Raw genomic sequence first — 17,726 nt, 5'->3', positions numbered from 1 at the left:
TCAGGAACTCTCTCTGCAGGAGGGGGAGATACAGGAGAGGTTGAGGAAGATCTCAGCCTGGGCGTTTATTGTCTTATGTAGTCTGGAAGATGAGTGGATGGTGGGGTGAGTGCAGTTTTCTCTGTGGTGGGGTTGGGTGGACTGTCCCGGGCTCTGTGGGGCCGGGAGGCGCTGCTGCACTGGGTCCCGGTCTGGATGGGCCTGGGCCCCCTTTCCCTGGCGGGCCGCGGAGCATGGGGGTGCCTACTGGGGTCAGCGGGGGAGCTGGCCCCAGGGAGGGGTCACTTGCCCCTCCCTTCCTTCCCTCCCCATCTCCAGCTGCCTCCCTCTTCCCGCTCCACCACAACCACCCACACATGCAGGACCTTGGAGTAGGGGTATGTCACCAGGGTGCAGAGGAGGCTACCCCCCCCCCCCCCCCCCCCCCGTCCCCTTCTGGCTGCCTCTGCCTCAATTTTATCCCACAACTTAGACATTCACATTACTCACACTCTCATTACACATACATATAGGATCTTGGGGGTGGGCACGATACACGGAATCCAAATTACCATCAGGGTGTACACCTCACCCCTGGCGTTGTTGCCCACCTCTCAATTTTAAATACACAGACATTGAGGGCTAGCAGGAGGGACCATGCGCTTACCTACTGCTCTCTGGCAGGTAGCTCCATGCCCTCCTGGGTTTTAAATGCACCTTAGAACACACATGCATCAACACTACAATGAGCGGGTGGAGGGAGGTTTGGAGTCTTCTCTCACCCCCGTTCTCTGCGACCTGCTGGAGCGGGGGGGCTAGGAGGAGGAGTTGGCCGTCCGACTGCGGTCTGGAGTGTGGGGCCTCCCTGCTGCTGCGGAGTCGGGGCGGTCTGCCTCCCCCCACCGCAGGGAAAAGGGTAACACCACCTGGGTCTGGGTGCAGTTCCCCCCTCCAGGGGCAAGGGTACCTAGACCCGGTTCGTAGAGTACGCTTGGGGAGTGTGATCGTGTGTACAGCGTCTCTTTATGTCTGTCTCCACGTTGGTTGAGTGTGGAGTAAGTGCATATGAGAGCATGAGGGTGGGAATGGATGTTTGTATCTGTGTGTGCCTGTATGTCTGTGTCTATATGTCAGGTTGGGTGTCAGACGCCACCTCTCTGGGGACATCTTAGGCCCTCCAAGGTTTGGAGGCCTGTCTCCCCCCACCACCACTTCCCCTGCCAGTGGCGGACCCCCTCAGACGTCGGTGCGTTGGTGGTTCTTTGTGTCCGGGGATGGGCATCCAGGTACACACCGGCTCACTCCTTGGCGGCCGCTTATCGGGGCCTGGAGCCTGGGGCTCACTCGGGCCACTTCGGAGGTGGGGTGCCCCCGGCCTCTCGGCCTGGGGCTCGGTCACTCAGGCACGGCTGGCTGCCGGCGGAGCTCACGGGCACATCACTGCAACCCCCCCCTGGCTTCTGCTCTGCGGCTGCTGAGTGAGCCCTCATCTGGGACTCTCCTCAGCTCTTTCTGGGACAGTGGCGCGGCTGCCCCTCTGTTGGTCTTCCTTGGTCTCTTGTGTTCTGGGGGCCTCTGGATGTCTGGAGTTTTGATCTCCTCCATACCTGCTTCATGCCCTGGAGGACGGGGCTGTGGCCCCCCCACACCCTCTAGCAGATCATTACATGAAGGAACCTTTTAAAAAAACAAGCGCGTCCATGCTCACAGGTGTACACACGGGTGATCACACACACAAACTACACCCTTCTTGGCTCCTACCTCAAAGCACACTGTGCGCTGTCGATCTTACGTGCTGCACAATAATGTTTAATATTTAGTATTTACTGTCATATTCCCATATATCATTGTGATGTTGTTTATTCTATTACTCTTGTTCTCTTCTGCTTGTTTTCTTTTTTCTTTCTCAGCAGGTGATCCAGGTGATTGATATATGCATTTTTTTTCTTTTTCTTTTTTTTCTGCCTGTTCTGTTGGTTTATGTTTTTTGCCCTTCTCCCCCGTCCCTCTTCTCAGCTGTTTCTCTTTCCCTCTTTCTTTCTCCCCTTCTTTCCCCCAGTCAAGTCTGTCCCGTATTCAGTAAGTGAAAATAAAATAAACAATAAAAGGTGAATCAAATGGACCATTACGGCAAGGCTGGGATGGTCAATTTGGTAAAGTAAATCCGTTGGGCATCTTTCTTTGCCTTTAGACAACAATTCTGATGCAAAAGAGCCAAACGGGACAGGCAGGAAAAAAAAAAAAAAGATGTTAAGAATAATAAGTATCTCTTAAAATGTTTCCAATAATGAAACATTTCAATACAATGTAGACAAAACGAAAGATAAAAAGATAGTTACGGATCAGGACTCCCCGATCCTCACTGTCGAACCGTACAAATCGGGTCTACCCGATCTGTACCACGCATGTGCAGGGGTTTTCTTCTTCTTCTTCTGTTGGTTTAATGGCAGTTTACTCCCCAGTGTACGAGGATACTGCCACCTGCTGACTGAGCGAATGAACCCTATTGTAAACTGAATTAGCGTGATTACAAACGTGTGTTAAATTTGATTTAGTGAGAGTCGAGTGTGTGGAGGATTGATTGGAATAGTGATGGTGATGTCCGCTATCACTGTCAATTGTCAGTAAACACTTCATCTGGCTGATGAATCTTCACATGACATATTACAAAGTCTGTATTATTAACTCTGTAATTAGGCGCCATTCTTCTTATTTTACGGTGCTGTTGTTCAATCGGGGGACGCTCTCTGTTGAGGAGAAAAGCAAAAATTTGTTGCAGATACGGATTATCCATTGTTTAAATGTCCCGGTAGTCGAAAAGGAGGCAGAGCTGTTGAGAGATGCAAGGAGCTAACTGGGCACTAACCGTGTAATTCAAATATATTGGTCATGTCCAAATTCATGGGCTGCATCCTCCTGAGGCCGCATTTGTAGACCGATTACATCACAGCGACGCGCCGAAGGCTGTCCAAATTCGTAGACTCCTTCGAATGCAGCCGACAAATGCGTCCTCCTTTTCCCCAAATTTGAAGGATGGGTCGGGTGTGTCCTTCGTGGCCTACCATATCCCAGAATTCATAGCGCGGCCCAGCCGAACTCCAGTTTCCAACAATGGCGGCCGCTACTAAGTTTTAAAATTACTCCTACTAATCTTTCTGGGTCAGAAAATAAACTTTTAACATATTTTCAGGCGAGAAAGTAGTTTTGTAAACATCAAATATCAGCTCGGTTTGTCAAGATATCGCATATTTGCAAAAGTGCTTCGACGTTTTCAGAGACGTCTGTTACCCACCAGCTCGATAGCTCGCCGGGAGCTCGAGGGTTACTGATGCAGCCGAGAACGGCACAACTCCCGGCACATCATTTTCAGATCACCGCGGAGTTTCGCTGCTCGGGTTAAACGTAATATATAAGTCACTTAGACAACCTAAAAATGTTATTGTTGGGCTTTTTTCAGTGTTTTGTTTGTTCGTGAGTAAATCGGTTTTGCTGAGATTAAAGTTATTAGATTAGATTAGATAAAATAAAACTTTATTAATCCCCCGGGTGGGTTCCTCCTTGGTTTTTACACAGCTGACTAAACGTCAAACAGAAAACTGATTAAACAGAAGTGTGAGACGGTCGAGAGTTTCCTCCAGTGTCCTGTAATATTTTAGATAGCAAGGAGCAGACGGCTGAGTTTATTAAACTCCACCGAGACAGCGGTGACGCTAATTAGAAGGCTAGACCGTCCAATTTCACGGCCGTTTACTTCCGGCCTACCCGACCTTCTGAGGACCCGGCCCACGTAGACCGCGAAGGCCGGGTCCTCAGGAGGATGCAGCCCATGAATTTGGACACGACCATAGAATGTCGCAATGCTGGCAAAGAGAGGAAGTGACGTAAGATTTGCGCATGCGGGGTACCGATCGGGTTTCCAGTATGAATCGGGTAGCAACAGTAGTGACTGGATTTGCTCCTTCTCAGAGAAGGGTCTGGCTGCAGCAACTGGGGAGCACCATATTGGGACCTCCACAGTAACCGGAAACACGTGACCTCCATAGTAGGCAGAAATACGTTCTTGTCTCGTTTCTGCATGGATCCTTAACCTTGCAAGTGGATCGTAAAGGTTGGTACAGAGTCTTCCATGTATAAATTCACCGTTAATAATTATATAATTCTAGGAATCATCTAGTTTGCTTACACTGATTACGTTGGCACTTTGTTAGCGTTACAACAACGGTCATACCCCCGAGGTTGTAGTGGCAATTCCTTTTGTTTGACCAACCAAACATCCCACAATTAAAAGTTCACAAGCCACTGCTGCACTGAGATAATATTTCGTACGCAGGCAAAAGAAGTTCATTGTCCAAACTTGAAAGTTGCGTTTTTATGGTTTATTTATCCAGTTTGGCAAGCAATAACAAGATCCATTTTTTGTTACTTCCTGCTGCTTCTCCTGCTCTGGTAAAAAACCAATAGGCCCACCCCAGTGCATGCTGGTCCTATACCAGTCTCTTTATTTATAGAAACAAAATGGCCCTACAGCTTTTACTGACTAATTTAACAAGGTAACACCAAACAAACAAAACATTGAAACAAAATTTTAACTGACAAATAAACTTGTAAATAAACCCCAAAATTTAAGTAAACTAACAACAAACTTTAACTAATTTCAAAATAATAATAATAATAATAAAGAACAAATAGCTCCAACCCTATCTAAACTTTAGTAAGGAATGTGCACTTTTGACACCTCTGGTTAGCATTTAGTGGTCAGTTTCAAACGTATTTGATTTTTGCTTGTTATGAACAAATTCACTTCACTGCTTTTCACTATTTGTAACATCAATGCACGTTGTTCCATTTACTGCATATTGCACTTTATTCATGTCTCTCATTCCATCTGCATCAACATTGTAAAGGTCGTCACAAAGGGGTTTACATATTTATAAATACTAATATTCTCTATTCCATTCTGTTAAAAATGCTTTGCCTTTCAAAGGTATGTTGGTATTAAATATACCTCATAGTTAAAGTTATAAATATGCACTTCTTTTCAGCACTTCTGCAGTCTCTTTGTTGACTTTAAAGTTGCTTTTCACATTGTACAGTTCATTCATCAGTGAGAGAAAAAGCGTGTTTTCATTAAATGTTTTTTTCCTGTTCACCACATTTCCTGACAGCTCTTGTGATCCACACCATTTTGCTTTCATTATTGAGGATGGCTTGGATGTTTTTGTTAATATGTACAATCTGATTGTTAGATAAACTGATTGCATTCTATACAACTACATTTAAATTACATGTTGTTTTTCTCTCTCTTACAGACAAAATGATATGCCGGTGCACTTTCACTGCCCTGTCTGTAACATGACAGTCATACAGCGTGGGGATATGGCAAGGCAATTATTGTCATGTCAGCATTCAGGACTGCTCCCCACTGAACTCTCCGTGGAGCCCCATCTCCCTCTCGATGTCTTGTCTCCAGCATCAAAACCATTTTCTGAATCTTCGGTAGAACATTCATGTGCTCCTCCCTCTGTGCTGAATGAAACTGTGGCTTGTGGAAAGTCCATGAAAATAGTCTTTTTTTTTTTTAAAAAAACTTCAAGGCTCACATGATGAGGAGGCATTCAAACAGATCAATAGGTGTTTTCCTGGCCTGTCATCTGCAGTGTTTTTGTGTAGAGGGACTTCTTCCTCTTTGTTTTTCAGTTTGCAGAGGACATGGAGCTCTTTTTAAATGTGCTGACGAGCAGGGACTACGGGTCAATGTGATGTTTGACATTTAATGGACAGATGAAGGCACTGGCTGTTTGTTTGTGTTTTTATGTGTTGTTGCTTTTTTTTCAGTGTACAGAATTCCAATTAAGCTTATTATAAAATGTTGTTCACTTGTTTCCATGTCCATGCTTAAAGTAAAAAATTTAACTGTAACATTTTCACACTTTTCTCTTTTGTTTAAACACTCCTAAAGTTCAACCCATCATAGAAACATAATTCCATGATAAAATGAAACCGTGCAAAACGTTTTGTCAGCAGATTTATATAAATTCGACAAGCTAAAAGCATTCTGTACTGTACAGCAGCGGTCCCCAACCTTTTTTGCACCACGGACCAGTTAGACAATATTTTTACGGACCGGCCTTTAAGGTGTTGCAGATAAATACAACAGAATAAAATGATACAGACAAAGACGAAAACTGTGGTATTTTGTAAATATAATAATAAACGCAAATTCGGCTGTGTAATTGTGTAACTTTATTAGCAGCGTCCTCCTGAAATGTGCCAACAACATTGAGAGTAACAACCTCCTCTCAGCTTCTTGATGCTCTCTGGTCGCTATGGTAACGCGTAAATAGTTCTTTCAATATAAGACACAGACCACAACAGGGGAAAAGCCCCAGGGAAACCGACCCAAAGGAAAAAAAATCAGTGAAAGATGAACTGCGTGAGGGACCACTGTTTTCCAGTAGCACTGCTGATATATGAAATGGTGAGTTTTTAGGTTGTCTTCAAACAAGTGCATTGTACTAGAAAAAGGTGTTTGAATGATTAAAAATGTAAGTAATGTAAGTAATGACTAGTTTATATTTATGAAAAAACCTTTATGCAGAAAAAGTAGCAAAGAAACAAAAACAACACATGGACACTTTTAGCCACAAACAATCTGAAGGAATGGTGATTTTTTTTTTTTTAACAAACCCAGAGTGTTAAAAAAAACCCCACTTAGAACCAAATGTATTTATTAGCAGCATGAGTTACGTGTTTCTGTTTATGTGGAGGTCGCTCCTCAGTGGCTGCAGATGCTCTTGTGTGTGTGCCCTTGATAGTAGTGATGGGCAGATGAAGCTTCATGAAGCACTGAAGCTTTTCATCCAATTGGACGTAGAAATATTAGTTGGCATGAATTTGAAGAGTGTGGCCTTTTGCACACAGCCTGTAAATGTCAACAACAAAAGGAGTGTGTAAAACATCTATATTGTAGTGATGCAGTATACTGTGTATATTTATACTGGCAGTATGGAAAATGATTATTTGGAAATGCTTAAAATGGAAACGATCATTTACTGTGAGGTGAGGTGTGGTTGGGGTGTGGACAGTAGTTGTGCTTTTGTAACGTTGAGGTATGGACAGCTACACACTGAGGCCTCAGTCCTGCCTGTTCATATTTTATTCAGTAAAAACTACATTTTCACTGCTTTTATGGCCTTTTTAGTGGGGAGAACATAGCTGGGATTTAATGATTTAACAAATCTTTTGAATCCTTTGTCCTCCACAATGCTAAATGGCTGGGAGTCCTCAATCACCATGCTGACCAGGTCTTCATCTATTTGAGATTGTTCTCCTGAGGAAAGACAAAGACAAAGCACAAATATAAATATCACACACGTAACTTATTGCATTGTATACTATTGTTATATTATTTAGTAACATTACGGCATGCCATATCATCATGGCATTTGATGGCTCACCTGGTCTTGCTCCACAATCGGTGTTCCCCTTATTCTCATGCAAAGCTCTGTAGTGCCTAAGCATGGATGAGGTGTTGTTATATCCCAGCTCCCTGGCACATAGCAAACACTTCACCTTGTACAAAAGTCAAGACAGCTTAACATGAATTGTATTGCACCATCAGTATTATGAAAATACATCTTCTGTAGAAATTTACATACCTTGTTGGGAGGAATAAGATCAAAATGTTCCCACACAGGGGAGGACATCCTCCTCTTCTTAGCTGGCTCCATTCTCTCCTGACTTTCTCTCCTCACTCTCATAAACCTCCAAACTGTCTCCAAACTCTCACTAACCGCAACTCTCCATCAAACACCTACATTTTGATTGAAGTCTGAGGGGTTTATATCGCTGTCATATCTCGCGGCGAAATTCGAACCACTTCCTGAACCAGTCACGTGGTACAGCCGGGCAGCGAGGCTTCGGACGTCATCATTTTCAGCTCCTCCCATAAATGAAGCAAGCCGCGCATCGCGGAAACGCCCCCTCCATTACTCGACACAAGCTTTGAAGCCTCGATACAGAACGTCACATCACTACTTGATAGCGCATTATTTGCTGATGTGTTTACTGCGCCTAACGACTCGTTAAACTAAGGTAAATACCACGTCGGCACAATTAAAAGGCACGCACTATAACATCTTGGAGTTTTATACAACATCACTCTGTAGCTTCTGTTGTTAAGTCGTTGGCTAGGCTAGCTGTTAGCATACGCACTGTGTAAGAGGCTTGTTGTTCGCTAGTTGGCGATGCTACACATCTGTGTTACTGTCTAGATCGTTTCTGAACACTCAAGTACGCAAGTCCGCACTTCGCAAGTTGACTGAGGATTCCGGACCTCCTTGAGAACCGGATAACAATCATTATATCATTTGAACGACTTGATGACATCACAGTTTAGCTCAGCTAAGCTTCACTGTTTTGACTGCCATCCTTACTTCATTTTAACCAGAGCCGTACATGGATCAGAGTTTAAAAAGGGGCACATAGAACCAGGCTGAATAACAACAACACACATTCATCAAGAATCTAATTTGGAGTAACATCATACTATATCACTGTCATCAGGTGGGGACAATAAAAAGCTAACGTAGCCCACGTTTTACCTGATGGGAACAATGTTGCTGTTGGGGTGTTGCTGCTGCTCCTGCTGCTGATAGTCATGGAGAACAGGGCTGTGTTGATCTGGGACTGTAGACATTAAAAAGTCCATAGGAGAGATGGTAGCTGATTAAACAAAATTAATCCATAATAAAATAATAATAGAAAAATATAGAATAGAATAGAATGGAATAATCCTTTAATTGTCCCACAAGGGGAAATTTGGTTGTTACAGTAAATTTTCTGTGTTGGCAGAAAGCTTATTAAATATTTAAACTGTAGAGATACAATATTGTTGCTACTGTAAAATCCACATTTTGTCATATTTGATCTAATATAATCATTTTGTTGCGATTTGGCGATGTATAAACAACATTAATTTGAACTTTGCCCTTCAGCGAGTCTGAGTGAGACTCCCTCTTTGTGTATCTGTGGAAGTCCATATATACAGGGTGTAGCGTCCCCTGGGTAAAGGTGGTTGTATGCAGGGCGGTTAGTGGCTTTTCCCCTTTCAATTTCTTTTAGGCAACTGATAACTGTCTTTTTGTAGCTGCTTCTGGGGTTTCACCTTGAAGCTTCATAGGTATTGTTGTCACTGAGTGTAGTAATGTTTATTTGCTCTGCTTCTTCTTGTCAGGGATAAAATGCATATCTATACTTTTGTGTCCCAGCTGAGTAACAGGAGGAGAAGAGTCTGGTGGAGCAGCAGAGGAACAGTTTCAGCCATTTGGATTCAGCTCAGCCACTACAGAGGAAACGATGACTTCAACACAGGAGGTGAGAAAAATATCTCGGTTACTGTTATTGAAACTGTGTGCACAGCTGGTTGTTAACAGCAGCTTTATCTTTTCCATCCCGGGCGCCTCCATACATACAGAATGTGACCAAGGTGGTGTGCTGCTTGTGCAGATGTATAGTTTGAGCAAAGTACTTGTTGCCTCCCTAAGATGATGACCAGAGGGGCAACTGGTTTCCTGTTCAACAACGTGTGGTGCAGTGATAAAGAATAGAAAAAGGGACACACTTTGAGCTGATGTCAGTTTCACAGGAAGGTTTATTCTTCACAACAGCTTAGAACAGCTTCAGGTATCACCACACTAACTGCAAAGAAATGGCCTTATGCTTCAGTCCAGTTTACCATACATGGCCACAGCTCCCTGAGCTCGAGACTGTATAAATCTCTCAATACAACTTTGACAAAAAATAAACAAAATGTTGATATGTCAGATCCACAATGTATCACAATAACCACACTTATTTCACAAAGATAAACAAAACACAATAGTGTACTCTGTACTTCATTTTTAACTACATTTACAAACATCATAAAATTAACTCATTTTTAAACATTTTAATTCTTGTTCAGCACTAAATTATTCATGTGAAATTCCACTGTACTGACATTGTAACTTCTGTTGTTTTAAATATAGCTATTTTACTCTTTACAAGAAAATAATGTCTTTGACATAAAACAAACATATTTACTGTTCTTATACAACCTACAACTATATAGAGTGCAGTGCTCCTTTAACAGCGTTCACTACTACTGTGCAGTCAGCATTGATCAAACAGTTTCCTTATAACACTCTATAAATGTCTTTGTATTAAACCACAAACTTGTTCTTGTAACCACAACATCAACCAGAAGAGTAAAACATAGTATAAACCCATTTATCAGAGTGCATAATACATTAAGAGTTCACAGTCCAGAAGTCTCTCACAGGTCAGATTAGCTTCCCCACACACACTCAGGCTGTCTCCCAATTCAGGGTCTGCAGCCTTAAAGTACGGACTTCAAGGCCAATTACGTCACAGCGGCGCGCCAAAGGCTGTCCCAATTCAAAGGCTGCTCGAAATGCGTCCTTCATTTCCCTGAATTTTAAGGCTGTGGCAGTGTAGACTTCGTGGCCCAACATATCCCAGAATGCATAGCGCGGCGATGGGTGTGGATAAATTTGCAGAAAAAAACGGCGGATGAGGGGCGGCCGAAGAGTGAACTTTAAGTACTGAATATTATGTCACTTATTTATGTGCAAATTTTTGATAACAAAGAACATTAAACATTCCTGTTGGCCACATGTCGGCAAAGTTATGTGACATTAGTGACGTTTGTACTAACTTGGTTTTAAAGCCTTTACTTTAAAATATACGCCGTTCAGTAGCTGAGCTTAATCTTACAGAGAATGATCAAAGCTCATGTAGAAAGAAACAAATAAACAAAAGATTTTCTCCTTCATTTCTGTCAAACAAAGCTGTATGACACGTTTCCAGTGGTTAGTATCATGGTTGCTAGGCAACCTGGGCAGTGCAACAGAGGCTTCTTTTTTTTTTAACTTTATTGACAAACAACAGTATTAGCGCAACGGAGGCTAGACCGTCCCATTTCACAAGCCTCGCACTTCCGGCCTTAGCGGTCTTTGAGTACGCGGCCCTTGAGGATTGTTGAGGCTGCGTACTTTAAGGCTGCAGACCCTGAATTGGGGTACAGCCTCAGTATCCCACATTAGCCAAGTCCGCTAGCATTAGCATCACTTAGCCTGCAGCCTTAACCCACAATTCAGACACAACTCAGAACGAATCCATTTCTTTAGCAAGTTGCGCTCATTACCCACATAAACAACATCCTCTGTTTGTAAGGTCTGCAGTACACATTCATTTAAATGCATTTACTAACCTGTGATAAAGAATAGAAAAAGGGACACACATGATGAGCTGATGTCAGTTTCACAACAGGAAGGTTTATTCTATCTCTGTGCCCCAAAACGCTACTCGATACCACTGCACGTAATGCGCCCTCTAGCGGCTGGATGTAGGATAGCATTTTAAATGACTGGTACAAAAATACAATCACAACAGAAACCCTTGGGGGGGGGGTTGGGGCTGTTTTCCCCAGTTTATTTCTGATACCAGATTTTACTAGAAAGCTATTTTCAACTCTCTACATACTCAAACATGATTAACTTGCACAAGCATGTAGATGTTCACCATCCGGCTGAGTATGCTAGGCTATCACCAGCTTTTGCAGCTCCATCAAAAAGCATTTGGGTGCACTCTGGGGATGGTTCATTTGCTCGCAGATGAAAAAGGGTGCTTTGAAAACAGTGCTATTTTTTTTTATGTTTACTGCTTCTATTAGCTCCATCATTATTATCAAACTTACTCATGGGAAATAAATAAATAATATATTCGTCCAATCTCCCTCTTGGACAAATATATCACACACAGAAGTTACAAGAAAATACAAAGATCATATTTTATCAGCACACATTGAAAAAAAAATATATAATCAGTTACACTCACAATTTTTATGAAGTAAAAGATTTTTTCCCATGATCAATATTTCTTCAATAATGTCATTTGCATTCCAACTCTCATTGTAGCACATCATTGTAATGTGATACTGTCACCAGAAGGTGGTGGTAACACACCTTCCCACAGTGCTTTTGTTTTCTTTGATTCCACTAATGGAGTCAGTTTCAGTTTGTTCCACGACTGCATTTCACTCACTGCCTCTGTTTGTATCTCTGTCACTGCAGGACCAACATGGAGTGAGAAGTCAGCGCTCTCAGGAGGCCGACAAACCTCACAGAAGAAAGGGAGAGAAAAAATACAGCTGTGATGAGTGTGGGAAGGATTTTACCCAGGCTGAACACCTAAAAAGACACCAACTCATCCACAGTGGAATTAAACCTTACAGCTGTGACTTGTGTGGAAAATCTTTTACTCGGGCTGAACACCTGAAGAGACACCAACTCATCCACAGTGGAGTTAAACTGTACAACTGTGGGTTGTGTGGAAAGTCTTTTACTTCGGCTGGACACTTAAAAAGACATCAGCTCATGCACAGTGCAATTAAACCTTACAGCTGTGACTTCTGTGGAAAGTCTTTCACTCGGCCGCGAAGCTTAAAAAACCACCAACTCATCCACATTGGAGTTAAACTGTACACCTGTGATCAGTGTGGGAAGGATTTTACCCAGCCTGGACACTTAAAAACACACAAACTTACCCACAGTGGGGTTAAACCATACAGCTGTGATCAGTGTGACAAGTCTTTTACCCGTCCCGCACAATTAAAGAGACACCAATTTATCCATAATGGAGTTAAACCATACAGATGTGATCAGTGTGAAAAGTCTTTTACTGAGCCTGGACAATTAAAGAGACACCAACTCATCCATAGTGGAGTTAAACCATACAGCTGTGATCAGTGTGGAAAGTCCTTTAATCAGTCTGGACACTTAAAAACACACCAACTCATCCACAGTGGAGTTAAAGCATACAGCTGTCAATTGTGTGGAAAGTGTTTTAGCGAGCCTGGAAGCTTAAAAAGACACCATCTTTCCCACACTCAAGTTAAACCGTACCGTTGTGACTTGTGTGGAAAGTCTTTTATTCAGCGTGGACAATTAAAAACCCATCAGTTCATCCACATTGGAGTTAAATCGTACAATTGTGACTTGTGTGGAAAGTCTTTTTTTGAGCCTAGACACTTAAAAAGGCACCAGGTCATCCACAGTAGAGTTAAAGTATACAGCTGTTATCAGTGTGACAAGGCTTTTTCTTATCGTAGCAAGTTAAAGAAGCATCAAATTATCCACTCTGGGATTAAGGCATATAGCTGTGACATTTGTGGTAAAACCTTTAGTCTTAAAAGTTACCTAAATAGACACCTGCGCATTCACACTGGACATGATGTTTACTGCTGTGATCAGTGTGGCAAAACTTTTAAAACAGCCACACACTTAAAATACCACATGTTTAGCCACACTGAGGAGAGACTTTATAAATGTGACCTGTGTGATAAAACCTTTAAAGCTCCACGTTACTTGAGAGTCCACCAACAGATTCACACCAGAGAGAAACGCTACAAGTGCAGTTACTGTGAGGTATGTATTTATATTTTCTTATTTTGTGTTTTTATTTTAGTCTGCCTGTTTGGAACAACTTTGCTCATTAAATTGTGTTAGCATGTTAGTAATTCTAATGGATGGAAAGGTAATGCTGAGAGGTTCATCAGACTTCAGTTATTATTTTTGTCTTTCATGATCATAAAAAAAACAACTAAATAACTGCTTTTCTAGTCACAATACTCTTATTGTAATTGTAGCCCAGTAAGCTGAATGTTGCAAGGTAAACAGTAAAATGTAATTGGACTTTGGCAGAGATGCTCCTTATATCAGGCGATGTTCAGGAGAAAAATGTTGAAGGACTGACTTACACTGTCTCTGTGTCTTTGTTTTGAAGCAGAGCGACACAGATGGATCCAGTTCTCAACCTTGTCGTCACTGTGGTGGTGGGAAAATGTTTCGCTGTGAACTTTGTGGAAAAACTTTCAATCATCAAGAGTGCCTAACAAGACATCAACGTAGACACACTGGAGACAAAATGAACTACTGCAAAGAATGTGGGAAAGGCTTCCCCATTCCAAGTACATTAAAAAAACATGAACTCATTCACAGTGGGGTTAAAGACCACCTCTGTGACCAATGTGGGTCATCCTTTACTAGTGCAGGTCAGCTTAAAGGGCATATACGAATCCACACAGGAGAGAAACCATACAAGTGCAGACACTGTGACAAAAGCTTCTCACATTCAAATAGTCGTAACCTTCATGAACGTACACACATTAGAGGGAACTTCAGCTGTGACCAGTGTGACAAGAACTTCAGGAATGTCAGTTCATACTCTGAACACAAACGATCCCACGCTGTAAATAAATCGTTTCACTGTTACCAATGTGCAAAAACATTCACTTCATTATCTGCTCTTTGCAAACATCAGCGTGAGCATGCAGAACTGAAATCCCCGGATCACAATGAATCTGCAGAGACAGAAAGATCCTCTCCTGGTTTCAGGGTCAGACTTAAAAAACTTGAGATCAGGCTCCACAGAGTTCAGGTGGAGTCTCCTGTAAAGAGTGTCAGCTGATGTCACCCTTGGATCTGATGAGCTAGCTCTGATTTCTGGGCCTACAGTGAATAATCCCGAATGTTAAATTTAACTGCTGCAAGTATAGATATGTAGATCAAGATTTTTTCTGAAATGAATTTCGATGCTCTAAAAATGTTTTAATTTTTTAGTTTTTTTAAAAAAAAAATCTTTTCCTCTTTAGGACACAGTAGTGTTTAGTAGTAGTTGTATTATTAATATATATTTATTAACTGTCTTTTATATCCAACTGATATTACAAAACTTGTTTAAAAAGCAGATGGAAAAGCATCTTGAGAAAATTGGGGTAAAGCAGCAAAGAACCGTTAGAAGTTAAAGTCTGCAGTTGAATCTGTTGTTGTTCTTCAGTGAGACCAGCCATAGCCCAGTCTTCTGGAGTTTTCTTAAATGATGTTTATTCTTTAGTTCTTTGGTTTAATCTAATGGACCATAATCGATGTCTCTATTTGTAAGGAGGATGTAAATCTGATAATTTCAAATCCTCTTTCGTAGGCTGTGAGACAGAAGTGAACACACAGACCAACTTTGGCTTTTTAAGTAAAAGTTTTCAGAGCTGGTTACAGGTACACCGCATCACCAAGAGTGCACTCAGCAGTGTTATGAGTATATTCAAGTGTGTATTTAGGCCTGTTTTGTGTCTATGTGAGTTTAGTGATCTCTTTTATTTATGGGGCGATGGTGGCTCAAAGAGTTGGCAGTTCGTTTGTAACCGGAAGGTTGTCGGTTCGAGCCCCGGCTCGGACAGGCTCGGTCGTTGTGTCCTTGGGCAAGACACTTCACCTGCCGCCTACTGGTGATATGGCAACCTCACTTCTGTCAGTCTTCCCCCAGGGCAGCTGTGGCTACAACTGCAGCTGCTTCCACCAGTGTGTGTGAATGAATAGTGGAATTGTAAAGAGCTTTGAGGGCCCCGAAAAGCGCTATATAAATGCAATCCATTATTATTATTATTATTAGTAGTAGTAGTAAGTGATTCCCACTAGATCCATGTTGTCCAAAGGAATGATGTCCAAATGATATGGGAAACACCTCTTTTTATTTGAATGTGGTGGGAAATCTGTGTTTCATCTGCTTTAGCTTCTAACATCATCTAGTGTGTGTGGAGATGGAAAAAACAACAACAACAAAAAACCCCAATGCAGATAACTGTCAGATGTTTTCATGGTCATTAGGCACTTTGTCTGTCTTTGTTATGCCTAGTGACTGTGAGAAGAAAACTCCCCACCATTACAACAGACAAAGATTGTATCCACATGGAGATAAAAGAGGCGATATTTTCCCTTTTTGGTATCAATGCTGTGTGAAAACTCGCTGTTGTGTTGGTCAATATGCAAATATCTATTTTAATAAATCTCACTTTCAGTCTTGGTTTCAACACTGTTTTTTCCCCCCCCACAATAATGGATGAAGTGCCAGAGACAGACACACACAGCAGGCTCAGTGCTCCATGGCCAGGCATATTATATTAACCATAGTATCATATTATACACCATTAAAGTGTGTGCAGATCACAAGTTCAAACTCCAGTTACCTTGTCTTGTTCTCACTGTCTCGGTCTTGCCGTCTCCGATCAGCATAGTGGTCAGGAGATTTGGAGTCAACAGTATCCATGACACACAACGTAACGTTGGATAATGTGTCAAGCACAAAACGGCTCTAAGAGCCGTGCTTAGAGAGTGCTTTATAGTGAATTAGAAGAGTCGACTCCCATTGAGCGAGAGCCGGCTCCTCACTTAATTTCCTTTCGCTAGGATAACATCATTATGTGAAAAACAGAGGGTGAGAGATCAAGTGGTGCGTGCGTCTGTCCACTCAGTGAGTGAGACAGTAGACAGAGGTGAGGAGGGCTGTGCGAGTGCATCGCAAAAACACATAAATATGCCTGACATGCGTAAACGAAGCAGCATCTGGCTGCAGTTTAAACACTTTTTTGTCTCAGTCTTGATCTCATCCCGACTTTGTCTTGGTGTCGATACCCTCTGGTCTTGGTATTGTCTTGGTCTTGGTTTAGGCGGTCTTGACTACAAGTCTAATATATGCACAGTGAAGCTGGAGGATGAAAGCTATTTTTGTTGTTGTTGTAAACGAACCAAACTTCAGTCAGGAGAACAACCGAGATAATCCACCCACAATACAAGGTTAGTCATTAATATACTGCTCAATGGGCTGGGCTGTAGTTAATGGTAAGGTTTTAAAAAGTGAGCTTGAAAATGATTAGCGGTATAAAAAACAAGAGAGGCAGACGGTGATCACAGACTGTTTTAGGGGCTTGTTCAGATTAAATAGAACAAGATACAAAGCATTAAAACATGATAAACCACAGAAGCAGAGTAGTTTTGGAAGCAGGGTTCATACGTCATCACTTAAACATTGGATGTCCCACCTTCTGTGAATGTTTTACTGCAGTTCAGTTGTTATTATGATCACTTGTCACATCTTGTTTATGACAGTTAAAATAAATAACATTCATATAAGAAATACAATTGTCTTGTCTGAACTGTATATGGTGTTAAATAGGCCTATACTACTGTACTTTAATGTCGGTAATAAGGTGGGTACTGGTGTGTGTGTGTATATATATATATATATATATATATATATATATATATATATATATATATATATATACATATATATATATATCTCACTGGTTTAATGAGAGCATAAAATGGGCCATACACAGAACGTATACTCAGTAAGTAAGAAATTAAAACAAGCAAGTGCTAAATGTAATGTTTAAATATTTAGGTAGAGGTGATTGTGGAGAAGATGGGCAGGCAGACATCGATCAGCACTAATGTTCATATTTATACAAATCCATCAAAGAGTCAATGAAATCAGAGTCATTTATTGTAGCTTAGGGCAGAGAAAAAGCTCAGTGATAGTTATTGTCTGTAAGGAGAAGGGATCTCATTCAGAATACAGAACAGACATTTAAACAGAGATAGAACATGATGTTCTCCTGGATACTGGCTCATTAACTCTGGAAGAGACGGCTTAAACAGGTCAACAGCGAGGGGGGGAAGATGGTTTAAAGAAAGTTTACTTTATTGATCCCTCTCTGCATTTTAACCCATTCACTCAGTGAAGCAGTGGGCAGCCATTGGGCACCCGGGGGGCAGTGTGTAGGGATGGTACCTTGCTCAGGGGTACCTCAGGGTAGCTGTTCAGGGGAATTGAACCCGCGATTATCCGAT

General features: G+C 41.9%; 3 long non-coding RNA genes across 3 annotated transcripts in view; 1 reads left to right on the top strand and 2 right to left on the bottom strand.

The window, feature by feature from the left end:
- The window catches only part of LOC308385595, a 196,520-nt gene that overhangs the window by 160,015 nt on the left and 18,779 nt on the right, over window positions 1-17,726 (bottom strand). The window lies entirely within an intron of this gene.
- Window positions 6,728-7,880, bottom strand: LOC308385593. Its single transcript, XR_013969582.1, has 3 exons — window positions 7,638-7,880; window positions 7,437-7,551; window positions 6,728-7,309 (listed from the first exon to the last, which is right to left on the bottom strand). It is a non-coding gene; the product is annotated as an uncharacterized lncRNA (long non-coding RNA).
- LOC308385591 lies at window positions 7,934-16,942 on the top strand. The gene is made up of 4 exons (XR_013969580.1): window positions 7,934-8,073; window positions 9,249-9,354; window positions 12,114-13,466; window positions 13,825-16,942. It is a non-coding gene; the product is annotated as an uncharacterized lncRNA (long non-coding RNA).

This window comes from Rhamphochromis sp. 'chilingali', assembly GCF_963969265.1.
Source record: "Rhamphochromis sp. 'chilingali' genome assembly, chromosome: 18".
In the NCBI taxonomy this organism is placed as follows: Eukaryota; Metazoa; Chordata; class Actinopteri; order Cichliformes; family Cichlidae; genus Rhamphochromis; species Rhamphochromis sp. 'chilingali'.
This window is presented reverse-complemented; position numbering and strand designations above follow the sequence as displayed.